The 15,772-nt window shown below is 38.1% G+C and overlaps 1 protein-coding gene across 3 annotated transcripts in view; it reads left to right on the top strand.

The window, feature by feature from the left end:
- LOC107084715 (protein kinase C alpha type) overlaps positions 1–15,772 on the top strand; it is a 175,371-nt gene that overhangs the window by 39,344 nt on the left and 120,255 nt on the right. The gene's annotated exons all lie outside the window — the stretch shown is intronic.

Below are 15,772 nucleotides of genomic sequence, written 5' to 3'. Positions count from 1 at the left end.
AGAGCTCTACTCCTTTAAGGAAATTAGTCGTTTAGTTTGTTATCCAGCACAGAGAGGAAATATATATAAATTTCAGCAGGAATTTAGGAGGCAGATCACTAGAATAAATATTTGATATGACAGGAAGACGGCCAGTCGAGCACAGAGAGGAAAGAGGACTTTGTCAGACAACCAGATTTCTGTGTCAGGCCGAGTTGAAAACCAGTATGAGGTCATCTGTCACTTTCTCACAGGGTGCTAATTTTAGCATCATCACCCTCATCCTCCCCCACCCCGAACCCCGCCACCCCTTCTCAGTCACACCATTTAACACTGGCTGCTGCTCGCCTCGCTCTGCGTCGGGCACGGCTCTCTGGTGGTTAAAAGGTGACGCCTTAAGAAAATGGTGACTGTGTGTTTAAGTCTGCGTGTGACACCGCTAGACGAAAGAGTTAAGTGGCTGTGAAGTCGTGCCTGGTGGTAGATGTAGCTCAGACAGCGTGTCTGCTGCGGGATGGGGGGAGCCTTTGGGAAATAACACCTATATATTTATAGTATTGCATTTTTGAAATGAAGTGGCATAAATCAGGTCACGCAGTCACTCTCAGATGGCCTGGATGATTTGTGGGTTGTGTGTTTGCTCCTGTGTTCATGTAAACATTAGAAGTGTAAAATTTGTTCATTCTGGGGAAACAATGCATGTTGTTCTTTTAAAGCCGATGCTGATTATTTTGATTTCAGACTATCCAACTTCTGATATGTTCTGCCGGCTAATTCTTATTTCCAGTGCTGCTTTTTCTTTGTCGATAAAAACACATAATAATAAATAAATAATTTTTAGGTGGAAATTCAATAAAAAATGAAACATTTGTTAATAAATCATGCAAAATATATATAATGGATAGCAAATGGAGGGAGCTGCAACACAAAAAGCTGGCACCTACCGTTAGAAGGAATATTTGCAATAATCCCTCGTATAGAAGTGCGGTAATTCAGGTAGAAGGAGTTGCGTGTTATGTCATTTCTGATAGAGACACAGCAAGAGCATGCTGGAACATGCTATCTGTTTGGTTCAAAGATTAGCTCACTTTCTGCACCTTCTGCTGTTTTTGATGTGTCTATTTTATTGAGCAGTACTTTGACTACTGCCCTTTGAGACTCTGAATAAATAATCAAAGGGATGCTTGATGTGGTGTGGGAAAAGAAGGTGAGTCCCACTTGGATGGGGGATGGGGGGTCAGCCTTACATGCATGCACTTTATTTGCAATGCAGAGTGCTTTCCAAACAAACTTTTGGAGCGCATTTCACGTTGCCTGAGTGCAGTTTCTGGAGCACACCACAACTTTGCAAAGTCAGTCCAGGACCCTGAAAGGGACCTCTGACCTTTACCCCCTGCATGGTTATATCCACTGGTTTATTCACACGTTCAGTTGAGTGCTTACAGTGAGAACGCACAATCATGCCTCTGTACCAAAAACTGGCCGAGCATTTTTAGTACCGTAGAAGCAAAAGAAGAGGAATAAATCAAGAGCTCAGTTTAGAAGATCAAGTAAAGGTGAAGAGGTGTAGAGACTCACAGCTAGATATGAACACTACAGTAGGAACAGAAACACCATGAGACAGACTTTCCACTTTGGACTTTTTTATCCAGCAGAATTTTGCAGTAATTCTGCCTTAAAACAGGTATTTAAACCTCATGACATTGAACCCAGACTAAAGATTTAAATTTGAAAACTGTTTTCCTTGACTGGTCCTCCAAATTTGCTGCATTAATGATTGCAGAAAATCTCTAATTTAAACAAATATGTGCTGGTTTTTTTTCTGCCCTAAATTCCTAAATTCACGTTTTTTTTTTTTTTGTATTCTGTAAACAAAAGCAGCCCTTTAATTGTTACAGCAACATATTTCAGCTTTGTTTTGATGTTTAATCACGACTATTACACACTTCTTTCCTCCTTGTAGGTTTGTGTTCATCCCTGGCTAACGTCACAGTAGTTTTTTTGACAATCTGTCTCCAGAAGACATAATTAGGAGTTTCTAATAACAAGGCAGAAAAGACAACAAGCTTCAGGATTTGCTCTTCTTAGTTTGATTTTGAAGTGATTTTTCAAGTTGTTTAGCACCTCAGGGCCATCTTGAGATAATTGCCATTGTTTCCACGCTCCTTCAAACGTCTTTCCCCTCTAGTCCCTTCATTTGCATAATTACTAAGTTCTCATCTTTCTATAAAAAGTGTCTGAGGAGAGGACATAATTAAATGCATCTTTTCGGCGTCCACCTGAATTGCTACTTTTGTGTCACACATGATCGGCCGCCTGTTACAGCTTGATTAATCTGATTTTAATGTCAATCACTTAACCAAGCATTGTAGCGTTTGGCAGCTGACTGTTATGAAGATGAACTGTGACACGCCCATTTCCTGACATGTAATCAGTCACTGCTTCCTTTACACAGATATCCTCCTTCCTGCTCTCCCATTACTGGTTATTATTTTCTGTGACAGGAAGTTAGAGGGTGATACGGATGGACACTAAGTGTCTTTTAGCGGCCTCAGTCAACATGCAAACTGTTTAGGGGCAGAGATGTCGGCTAACGCTGTTTTATAAGAGCACAGAGATCACATTTAGCAGTCATGTTAAATGGTCATTTCTGCTGTTTTAGTTATTGTCGCATTTAATGGTTGCGTTCTGTTTTCCACTGATGGTTCTAGATTTTCCTTTAGAACCCTCTGATAGATGCTACAGATCAGAGTTGATTCTACGATTGTGATTCCCACACCATGACACTTCTGCCTCCATACTCTATAGATGGTGGGAGTTTTTTTTTCGCCTTAAATGCTATTATTTATTATATTATTTTATGCCAAACATCTCCTCTGTTCTGTCCAGATCATTTAATGCTAGATTCATATCCCAAAAACGTTCTTCTGGTGACCCTGTTCATTGTTTATGCTCCCTTTTTATGTTGGACCTACTGTTTTTTTTTAGAGAGCATTGTGTTCCTCTTTAAAAGAAAATAGAAAATAAAAGAAAAAAACTTCTATCTCTTCCTGACCAAACAGGCACTTTGATAACAACAGAATCAATAACATGCTGTAGGTTCAATCATAACATCTCAGCATCTTTGGAGACTTCTTCTATTATCTTGCAGTCTGCTCTGAGGTTGAATTTGCCCTGACGCCCAGAGCTGGGCCTCACTGCAGTTGTTTTAAATGTTCTCCACTTACTGGCTTTTTTTCCTAAGACGGATCTGTCTGTGTCACATGCTGTTTACTCACAAATAGGTCAGGAGCACACCCAACTAAATGTTTGGTGTTTAAACAGTGGAAACCTCCTTTAAATAACTGAGATAAAAGGTTGTCGTGCATCCAATGGCATACACCTATCTGTAAATATAAGGCTTTTTAAATAAGGATAAATATGAAGGTGTCCTTCTGTATTCCTCACTAGAAAATTTGTGCCCCTTTCTTATATTTTATTTTTTATTTTTCAGAAAATATTAAGAGCTATTCTGCTGAATTTATGTTTTTTTTATTCGAATTTAAAATGTCTAAATATTTAAAATGTTAGAATACATAAAAGAAGTGAACATCCATAAGAATTAACATGAATTCTTTTTACTCCATGTTTGTTTCCCATGTCAACCTATTGATTAAACATCTCTGGGATGTCTTCAGCTTTTGTTTTCTATTATCTCCCTTACAAAGAGATAGATTATTGCAGGAGAAACAATAGCTTGAACAAGTGATTCCAAGCCAGGGCGCCACTGTCATATGACCTCCCTATTTGCATTGGTAAACCTGCATTCTGTAGTCTACCTTTTGTTTGCATCGTTGACAAAGGATGTGGTTGATTTCAGCAGCACACTGAGGCAGCCTCCCCATAGCTGTGCTCCCTTTGCCTCTCTGGGCTAATGCTATTTCTCAAAACCACAGAGTAACTGTTAAAGCTTTTTCCTGCCTTGCCATTTGTTGCACGCTGCTGCGACGGTTCAGCATGAATCCTTTGTTTGGCGTTAACAAGCACAATAGTGTGCCTGAGATAAATCTGCTGTCAAACTGGGAGAAAATGTGGAAACAAGAGAAGAAGAGGGAAGGAAGGGAATAAGAGAGGGAAGACAAGGGAGTCGTTACATAAGTGCCTGTAGGGATAACTTGGAGCGTTTCCAGCTCTGTGGTGCACACCTCCCCTCATATTTTCACACACCCACCCACACAGACCCACTCAATGCAAGGCTGTGGAGTGTAATGTCCTGTCTGACTGCAGGCTGTAAGAACCACAATAAGCAGTTTTTCTGGCCAGTTGACCACAGACGAAGGAACGGAGTAAACACTTGGTGAGGTAGTGGACTGTAAGCTGCAGCACAAGGAAGCACTTATGGTTTCATAGTGAGTTTTAATCTTCAATTTTTTCCCTCCCAGGCTCCAGTTAGCACTCAACCTCAGGAAACATCTTTTATATCGATTCCCATCACTCGTTCAGCTATGAATTTAGTTCATTTTTTAAATAAAATCTGATCATTATGGGCTGCATCTTTTTCTTACTTCTTTATATATATATATACTTCATTCTTCTCTTTTTCACTTGACATTAATGATCTCCTTTATATTTACATTCTTTCATACTCCTTCACATCTGACTAACGACTGTATGTGCTGCTTTTTGTATCCTTGTACGTCAGCACTGTTCAGGAGAAAAACTGCTGTGCTTTATTATTTGTCAAACAACTTGACGGCCTCAAAAGACAGAGATCATATCGGCCTATAGTTTCACCATGTTTATCATGTTTATAGTGTGTTAAGGATTCTTTGCGTAGCGATAGTTTAGGCTGATATAAGACTGCATGATCAGTTTCTACAGTGAAGCGTTTTTTTAATGGTTTCCCACTTCTCTTCTTGTAGAGATGCATTTTTTTGTGATAGAATAAAATGTCTCATTGATCGGTGACTGCCAGCTATGGACAAGATGACTGCTTTAACATGCTGTCATTACATTATAGGTCCCAAATGAGTTATTTAAATGTAAACATTTAAATCAAACAGTTGCCTTTAATTTCCTTGATTATATTGCTTTTACTTACTCACCAACCTCCTTTAAGAGTAGCTGTGCAGCTTCCCTCTGGTTTTACAGTAATGTTATTTTACATAAACAGTGGCAGGGCCCTGTAGGCCCCAGGATGACATTGCTATTTAAAAAAAATAAAATATTTGATTGGTTTTAGACATTAGCAGCAGCAAAAGTCCATCTAACTGTGTGGTTATTAAAAAATAATAATTAAAGTTGATATTTTTTTTTCTTTTAACTGGATATGGCTTATTTGGCTAAGCTTCAACCAAGTTTTCAGAACAAGTTTTCCTGCCCTCAGGGCAAACATTCACAGGCACGAGTGAAGAAGTACTCACTTTCTCCTTGTTTATGTATGTTAATTGCCTTGTTTTTCCTGTCAGTTTGGTTATTAATAAAGTTCACTTCCCTCTATATATATCTATATATATAATCTTCCAAATGTTAAACTGTTTCAATAAAGGAATTGGGAAAGTCTTTGTCAGGTGGCTTTTTGCCAATGCCTTTCTGACTCATTTAAAAATTGCATTTTCCTAATGAAGATAAAGAATAACCAAGATAAGACTCCGCATGAACACATAATTGTGTCACATTCAACATACTTAACAATAATGCCACTTATTCAGTTGCTAGTGTTGCTTCCAGTTTTACAAGTTTTACCAATTAAGAGGGTGTTAGTGACATTGAGCACATAATAATATCTATACCAGAATTCCTGCTGCTCTCTGTTCTACAGGTTTCCTTTACACAAAAAAACAAAAACAAAAAACGTTTGGGGATACCTGAGAGCAGACAACAGAGCAGGTTACGGCAAATACTGTCATGTAAAAGATAAAAAAGCCTAAATGTTGAGTTCACACCAAACACGTGTTTGGCATCATAAGTCACATGTGAAGTCTAGGGGAGATGAAGGAGCGTTGAGAGGTCCAGCGGCATGTTTTGAGCATCAGGAGCAGGGAGTCTTGCAGTGTTTCCAGCGGTGGGAGCAGCCTGTTTTGAGAGGTCAAGTGTTCAGAGCGTTAGAGCCTGGAGTTTGGAAATCTTAACTTTTGCAGCTGGATGTTGAGCATCAATCATCAGCAAGGACTGACTTCGGTAAAACCCGGATCAAACATTCAGTAGTAAAAAAAATCATGTTAAGAGGAGACAATACTGCAAAAAAATAAATTAGTACTTTTATCAGATGATCTGCCTCGATAAAGCAATCTGTTTCAGTTTATAAAAGCTCAACTTAACCTCACACAGACATATTCTGAGTGTCTTTAAAGGTAAAATACATTTTGCTGCCCCTCTTCCACACACAGCTCCAAACACATCTTAATGCATTGTTTACAGACTTCCTGATAATGGATGTGACGTAGACAGGGCTGTTGATACCACACCCTGTAAACACTTATGATTATTTATGGTTTCTGCAGTGCTGGACCCCTGGGGAAAACGGAGAAAACCATTGTGTAAGGGTGTCGGCCCTTAGTGCATATGGCTGTCTGTCAGCAGATGGTTCAGTTTTTTACAATCAATTTTCACCTTTGTTCTATATTAATGTATATTATTACCCCAATTAAAAAAAATATACACGCTGATATGTGGAAAGTTAGATGTTGCTCCACAAAGCATGAAGATTATTTAAATATAACATCCACATGAAAGGTGAGTTTTAGGGGTTTTATCTATTTTATCTTAACAGAATTCAATAGAAATAGAAAAAAACATAAAGATACTGGTACAAAAGAAACCATATCTTCCATTTTTTAATCTTAACTCTGCAAACTGTTTGTTTTTCTTTTTAGTTAGCCCTTTTCCAACATTTTTTCAATTTACCATAAAGTTGGAGAAACAAAATTGCCATTGCTTGGTATACTATAACTTAATTTACGGATTAGTATTTTGTTTTTATTGTTTCACGTTTATCTATGCGTTTTATATGCTTTTTTTTTGTGAAGATTACATGATCAAGACTTTTTTTAGGTAATCATGAATGTGTCTTCAATGTGTAATCTATAGTTCTTAATAATCTTCGCTCATTTACAGTCTCCACATACGACGAAAGACTTTAACTTAGTGAAAGAAGATATTCACATTACATTGTCAGATTTTCCACTGATAAGTTTTATTCTACCTAATCTCAATGTCGACGTAAACACTAGAAAACTGCATCCACAGTGAGAGGAAACTAGCCATCAACAAGCACAAACAATGGCCTTGGGTCAACACACCCCACTGTCATGTTGGACAACCAATAAATAACATGATCCCCTCATGCTGTGGAGGTGAAAGAGCTTTTGCGAATAAACAGTTTGACTATAAAGACAAAGTTACTGAGGATTCAGATTTGGAATCGTTGTATGTTTTAGCAATTAGCTTGACTAGCAGAGCATTTTAAACACGAGCCTGCGTGCGTATTTCTAAAGAATTTGGATACTTTGTGCGGTTTTGAACAGTGCTAACATTTCTAAATCTACAAAGTGCAATGACAAAAATCTGGTAGGGCTAAAAGGTTACCATTTTATAGTAATGCATTTCTATTTTCTGCTAACTGGCTTTAGGTCAGTTTGCCTTTGTTTACAAAATGGAACTGACACAACCCAAACAACTAAAGCACATCATGGCAAAGCAGCAAACTGAGCAGCAACTGCAGAAATGTTTTACTTCTGTTGAATAAGGCTGAACAAAGAGCCATGTTTCCTCCATTTGATATAGTTTCTTTTTTTGTAACACCTTACAGTAGATGTAATTCCTCCTGTCAGGGACCAAGCAGTAAGGCAAAGGGTTACAGGAGGTCATTTCAAAAATCAGGCCTTTATTGACAAAACAATGCAAAAAATCAGCACATAAAAGAGGTCAATTGAATCTGACAATACTTAAATTTTAACTTATCAAACAACGCAAACTTAACCAAGGAAAACTGACCTAAAACAGTGACACATGAAGGCAACATATATAGTGGTTTGGCCAAACCAAAAAACAAAGTAAGGGGAAAACAAGATGGCTGACAATTAACTAAAGCTAACATTTAAACTAACTAAACCCAAATTCCCCCATAGTTCAGTGGTACATGGTAGCGCTTAACGAGCTGGTGACCAGATTTAAGCCTTCTCAGCCAATTGCCACGCCTTTGCTTTTCAGGAAAGAGGCTCATCTCCCACCATGGCAACAATGTGGGGCTCCAGCACCCACACCTCCAAATCTTTTAGAGATCTCATTGATACCGAACTTCTAATACTATTAGCATAATTTATTTTAGCTAGTGAATGGATTGACACCTTTTAAGCAAGAAAATTAAGCAAGAAAATTAAGCATTTTATTCTTTTACTAGCCCGGTTATTGGTAAAGTTTTAATTAAACTTCATTTATATTTTGTAATGACTCTAGAATGTAGGACCGAGTATTCAGATGAGACAGACAGTGGGATGTTTCAAAACTTTATTAACTAACACAGATCAGAACATAAGTGGGCTGCTGTGGATCTGCGGATCTGCAGTGGCTGCGGGGGGTGGCGGGTTGCAACACCCATCACTGGCACTCTGGTTTAACAGTTCAGTCCTGAGAATGAGGCAGGATCCTGCCGATAGACTGCCAAACGAGATAGAGTGTCCCTGATGCAGCAGCCTCTGATGAACAGGCAGGAGTCAGAGCCAGGTTAGGGAAACGGATCAGAACAGGACAGTTCTGAGATCCAGGAGTCCTTTGCCTGGTCAGGAACTCTGATCAGAACCAAAGCAGACAGGTCCTGGGTTCCAGGAATCCAAAGAGCGTCCAGGCAGGTTGAGGGTTCCATGAGTCCAATAGAGAGTTCAGGCAGACGTGCTCGGATGGAAACAGGCACACTCAGCAGTTGAGAGGCAGAAACATGACACAACACCAGGAAAACTGCGGAACTTTAAACCTGGCCCTGGGCTGAACCGGGTATAAGCAGCAGGTGCAAGTGGTTAAGATGACTGATGATTAGTAACTGGACAGATTTAGGCAGGTGACTGAAATGATCAATCAGGTCAGCTATCAGGAATTATGACATACATTAGGTTGTCTCTCTGTCTCTCCGTGCTTTAGCATAAATGATGCTAATAGCAGCTACAAAAAAAAACAACAAAAAACAACAACCCAACAACACACACAGAATACTGTGCATATCATTATTCATAATATTATCATATTATTTAAGAATAAAAGGAAATTGTGTTTGGATAATTTATTAGTCTTTAGGCAGTTTGACTATTTTTTCCTAATTTTCTCCAAAAAAGCAGGACTTCACTTTCATGCCTATAACCTATTTTATGCACAAGCTTTAGCTTTAAGAAATTATTTTTCTCAGGCATTTTCAAGAGACATCGCAGCAGTTGAATCCCTGTCTGCTGCCAGAAAACGTTTTTTTTTTTTTTTTTTTTACAGAAAGGGTGTCGCACTGTTTTCCATTTATAGTCCCACTCTGTCAGAGTGTTTTAATCTATGTTCTAGAGTAATATCGTAAAATGCAGAAATCAATGGGACTAAATCTTAAGTTGATCAGAACAGGATCTGCTGTGTTTAAAGCAAAAATAGAAAGCAATTCATTTTTACTTCACACTTCCCTGCTTAAATTTCCACTGCTCATTAATTACGTTCCTTGCAGCAGTCACAGTTTAATGTTGGGGCACTGCTGAAGAAAATAGGATAGAACATTTTTTTCACTCCTTTTATTGTTGAAACTGAGACTTTAAGCATGTTGCAGCTGTTCTTGTATTAATGCTCGGACATAACTATTGGAATTGTGTAGATGGTTTTTAATTTAAAAGATGATTTAGTTTACCTAGCCTTCCCTTTGTGTCGGTTTTAAAACAGTCCTCCTAATTTGAGCATCTTCTTGACAGATGTAATTGGGGAGCCTCGAGCCTCTGTCTCTGGGTTCTTTAATCATCCATCCTGGCCAATTATAGGTTGCAATCCAAGCTCCAAAGCCCCCGACTGTAAAATTGGATATGTTAGAATTTCAAGATCAAAATTGGGTGGCTGTGTAAATTGAACTGTCTTAATTGTTTATTAAATTATTCTTTATATATCTTGGCCTCCCCCTTTTATTAGGCTTGTTATTGATCCAAAAGGAGGCTGATAGCTTGTTTGCTGTTCACACAGCTCTCACTGAAACGGCTCTTCAGCTATAATTGCACAAAAGCAAGCAGAGGCTGACTAATTAGATGGATACACGCACACAAAAAAATCCTGTTATTTATATATCTCCCACTGCAGCATATTCAGATATAATAGGTGAAAATTATACCATAAAGAAGGATCGTTCTGAACTAAACCCGGCAACAGGACAAATCGGAACAAAATAAATTGATAAGAGACCAGCGTTGCACTACAGGGGGCTTTGAAGAAAGACATGCAGCTTAGCACACTAATAGTACAAGAACACAACATAAATAATGAATACCTATAGGGTATAATTTGATAACATTGGATGAGAGCTGCAGAGACTTACTTTAATAGGTTGGTTGAAAATATTGCACTCATTTGTTCAGTGTCCCTAACCTAATAATAACCTGAATTCACTCAACACAATGAAATGAGCTCTAAGCACCTCCTGAAAACGAGACGCAATATGACTTCTGCCATGATTTTTTTTCTTGTCAGGTAGAAGTTTAAAATGTTCCCATTAGACATTTTAGAAGGTTTTAGTGCAAGCTAAAGCTGTCCTTTTCTTCCTCACAGTTGAGGCAGAGGTGTCTCTCTGCATCGCTGTTTTAAGGTGTTTCCCATTATGGAACAGTTTAAATGTCAGAGCGTGGCAGTGAATTATTGATGGGGACAGAAGACGATCGAGACGAGGGAAAAGAAGGAAACCATCACCAAGGATTTTTTTTTCACGAAAATATTTCTAATCTAGACTTTATTTGATTGCTTTTGAAATTTTAGCTTTCTAAATATTTTTTGTGAAATCTATTTGATGCATTACTGGGAAGTTTTTCACTTTAAGTTATGTTGATAAAATATGTTTTTTTCATCAGTTCAGAGGACTTATATGCAAATTATAGGTAGAAATATGTGTTGGGTTTGTCTTATTCTCTAGTATATTTCCATAAAAATCTGAATCTTTTATCACTGCAGATTTGTTTGGGAACTATAGAGTCTTAGTCTTGTCCTGATAGAGTCTTAACACTGAACAGATGCATCAGTTCCGGCCACTCTGGGGTGTATTCTCCTTGTCCTGCTGAGAGATTACAGGCTCTGCGGTGGATTAGCCCAGCCTTTCTAAAATCCAATTAAGACTCTCCCCTATCGGTGATTTCAGATCTCGTTCAGGTCAAGGGTCCTTGTGAGTGTACTAACCCAATCAATTATAAACAGATCTATTTAATCAGTAATTATTGTTTACAGTTGATCATTTCTGTCTAAAATACTGTCATCTATCTTTTTCCTTTAAAATGGCTTCAAAGTATACATACCTAAACCATTAATGGAGATCTAAACTTTTTTTTAAATGTGATAACAGAAAGATGGAAATAATTATAGAGTGGTTTCTTAAGGGAACTACTGTAAAGTCCTTTGTCTCAGTGTAAGGAAGTGAAGTGATAAACTGGCGTTAACCTATATCTGTATCTAAGAAGTTTTTTAAATGTTAATGTCGTTCTGATTGCTTAAAGTGGGATGATATTAATGGATGTTTATTCTGTTTGAGAATTTAGGTGAGATTTGGCCAATATGTTGCTATAATCAGCCTTTTTCTTGGATCAGTATTGGCTGATAGGTGCATGCTTTCAGCAGTTAATTACCTGCATTCAGCAGCCTTACCTTGGGATCAGGTGAAGCGCATGCATCGCCGCTTATTCTACTTGCTATCTTTTCTGAATATGCTTTTTGTTTTATTTGTCAGTTAATGTGTCTTTCTAAATTAAGCCATGTAATATTCGCTGTGATTGTTTCATAAGGAGGCCGGAAGAGTTGAGCTTAAGATTCAAACAGGTCCAGCCTCATCCAGCTGTCACCACCTCTCAATCAGCGTACGCTTTGTCATCTTTCAACCGTGACAGTTGACTCACAGAGCAGGCAAAGAATGGATGCCAAACTTCTTACTACTGTTCTGTATGCTAATTTCATTTTTGAGGCTTCAGCAGCAGTACCGCCATTGCAGATATCAGATAACTGTAGATCTAACGCACACTGCTGAGATATCGGAATCTGTGCTTAAATGTCAGGTAAGCTCATTTAAACAAGGACAGAAAAAACTTTCAATATAACAAATATTACCAGCCACCTATCTGACTCAATAACCATTTAAAACAATTATTTTCATTATTTTCAGACTGAAATTAATGAAATTGCCATTTCCCTTTTTCCTCTGAGCACGGAGCAGCTGGCTTGTTTGAACTCACAATGAATCATGGAATAGGCCATGGAGGATACATCGGACCTGTCCTTCCAAATGGGTGAAAAAAAGGCTGCATTTTTCGGCCCTATAGGGAGGAGTTTTCGCACGTAATTGGCCGACGAAGCTGGCCTTCGGAGAATGCAACTGCTGAATTCGAACACAACCATAGACCGGCAGATTTTAGGGATGCATCCAGCAGACCATGTTTATGTGGTGCACCGGATGGAACCAGTCTCATTGACTAGAGTGGCTGCATATACCCAGGGCAGCGGGACGTGGACGCTCCGCGAATGATCCGCTGCTTTAACCTGTGTCGGTGGAACCCTGGGGTTAGATTAATGTCAAAATATTCATTATCGACATCAAACTTAAAAAAAACTGTATCTGTCGATCTCTAGTATATTTAATCAAAAAGTCCTTAATACTGGATAATAATAACAGCCCAGATTTTTCTGGCAGAGCATTTCTATCCCAGTGAGACAAAATGTTATGAGATTCATGAGAAATTTAATTAATGATTTTAAACATCCTTTGATTGATTTTAATAGGTCGGTGGCTGCTGCTAAAACGTGCTTCCTGTTATTGTGTCCTCTAGAGTTACTGTAATTCTCTGCAATTTAGAGACTAGCAAGTAAAAAACACAGTTTGTTCACAGAGATGAAAGTTTTTAAAGATATATTTCTTTTTATGTTGTGCATTTCAGTTAAATAAAAAAAAAACATTATTTTTACAAATTCATCAGCAATCTATTAAAATTCAGTCCAGGTTATACCTTTGACTTGCATTTGTCTTATTCTGTTGGTTTGGATGCTTAAAAAGTGCTCTAAAAAGAGTTTTTCTAAATATAACCTACGTCTCAAACTGTGTTTTAAGGAATATATATTTTCAATATGGAATTATCCAACTCCGGTTTGCTCACTACTCAAAACTAGTATTTTGACTAATTGTTAAAGAAAGTTGAGACTCTTTAAAACAGTCTTGCATTTGACAGCCTGATATAAATCAGCGGTTCATTGGATTAGCAGCTTACGGTTAAAAGTTTGAAACCTTTTCTAGACTCCTCACCATGCTTGCCATAGATTATTTTTATCTTTTTTTTCTGTAGTGTTTTTTCAAGTCAGAGGACTGAAGAGTGCTTTCACTGATTCGAGTTATTCACTCATGTACACACGCATTCACACTGTAGTGATGGTGAGCTACATTGTAACCACAGCTGCCCTGGGCTAGAGTGACATAACCAAGGCTGCTGCACACAATCAACCTATGATGGTAGCTTAGACTTAATTCACTGAATCAAATAGTATCCGGAGAGCAACTGGATAGTCCTTTATGTGACAGACTTCACTTATTCAAAAGTACTATAAACTTTATTAATCTGTGTGTGGAGCTGCTTTTTCCACCTTTGTTCATGTTTAAAAAGCATGAAAGTACTTCAGACTTTTGCAAACCAAAGGGTGCATTAGCCGGCAGTCATTATTATATGCCCTGTAACTCTACAAAACCAAAATCTGCATGCTTGGCGATGTGTCATCTGTTGAGAGTCAGTCTAAATTAAAGGCAGCTGTGTCTCCTCTTTGGGCTTGCAGCACAGAGCATGGAACAGGAAGCCAGGGTTGGCCCTGAAAGCCTGCTGAGAGGGAAAGCTGCAGAGTTGTTTTAAGGTCTTCCTCTGGTGGAAAAAAGTGCAGCATTGTTTTTGCAAAGGCATTCTTTCATCTACATTGGAGCCTTGCAAGATGAACATAGAAGCATTTATGTATGGTTGTTCCTCTTATTGGTTGACAAAGTTCAGAAAAAGGCGGTTATTTAAAAGAATGTCCCTGAAATTGACTAATCTCACTATAAAAATGCAAATATGCTGTTAGCTTTGTCATTTATTTAGACACGAGTTGGCATGCAGGGTGATGGGGCTTAGCAATTAAATGTTTTAAATGGATAAATGTTAATAGGAGCTTACTGAAATACAGAAGCTCCCGTATGTAGGGGTTACCACTTCAAGTGTTTGCATTTCATTCTTAAATTCCAGGCCATCAAATCTTTAGTAAAAAAACTAAGAAAAACACGATGGAAATGATTATAAAAGTAGCTCAGAATAATGTAAATTTTATACTGGAAAGTAAATCTTCTGTTTAAAGTTTCATTAAAAAAATAGAGAAACTAATACAGTACCTACAGTACAGGCAGGGTATAATCACATACTTTAGGATGTTTTATCAGAAATGTATGTGTGTCAAAGTGGTATTTAATTGATAAGTGGAGGGGAAATGAAACATGGTTTCCATGTATTTAATTTAGTTTTAGTATGAATTCATCTTTTGAATCTCTCAGAGGTTTGTTAGGGAATGTTAGTGAACACAAACAGCATCATCAAACACCAGATACTCAACAGGCAGGTGAGGAATGAAGTTAAGTCAATCCTAGAGCAAATAAAACTGTTAGAGGCTCCAGAAGACATTTAATTCTTCAGATGTGTAAAGCTGCTTAACACCCATATACATCTCAAATGAATATATCAGTGAAATAAAAAAGTTGAGATTATAATACTGTTGCAAGGCGCTTTGTTGCAGATACTTGTTGAGAATGATTATAAGGTTAACCTCATAGGGTTGGGAAAAGTTCAGTGATTTCTCTTACAAGCCTCCACCACCTCCACCTCTTCTCCCATGTTGTGAACAGAATTCAAATTATTCCTGCTTATTCTGACTCTTACAATCATCTCAGGATCATATGGGATTGCTTGTTAAATGCTCACTTCTTTGAAAGTTCTCAAAGTTCATTCATATCTTCCAGCTTTTGAACTCCCCCAGAGCAACAAAAGACACCAACTTTTCATACATGCTCAATTCTAATCGGAACGAGTTATGTGAATCCACTGTGTGTACAAAATTGATTCAGTACTCCTGCTTGGCCCGTGAGGAATGAGTAATTTGGTTCATAGCCTTTCAAGTTGCTCCTGTGTGTATTAACGACCAGTCTGTGCAGCTATTTTGGATCATTGGCTCATCTGCTCTCTCTAGTGTGTCCTGAACTCTGTCAAAGTTTACTTTGAGCTGTAGTAGCATATAAAATTAAACCAGAGCCACATCCACTTCCATGAAATGTTTGTAACCAGACACTCTTTGCTCCATGGCTGCTGTACTCATTCATAGTGATCCAAAATATCTTTATTTTCCGTTGATTTCCCATTTCCCAAAACTATTAGCACAAATTGAATGAACTTTTTTAAATCCCTAAATCCCCTTGGTGCCTCAAAACAAATCAGTCATGTGTGAAAAGACTTTCTTCACCTGAAAGGATGCAGTCAAGCATTTATCAAGGGCCAGTTAGCAGAGAGCGGCAGCATCTGGAGAAAAAAAACCTCCAAATCATTTAGACAAGCAAACA

Source organism: Cyprinodon variegatus, unplaced genomic scaffold, assembly GCF_000732505.1.
Source record: "Cyprinodon variegatus isolate N-32 unplaced genomic scaffold, C_variegatus-1.0 Scaffold107, whole genome shotgun sequence".
Taxonomy (NCBI): Eukaryota; Metazoa; Chordata; class Actinopteri; order Cyprinodontiformes; family Cyprinodontidae; genus Cyprinodon; species Cyprinodon variegatus.
This window is presented reverse-complemented; position numbering and strand designations above follow the sequence as displayed.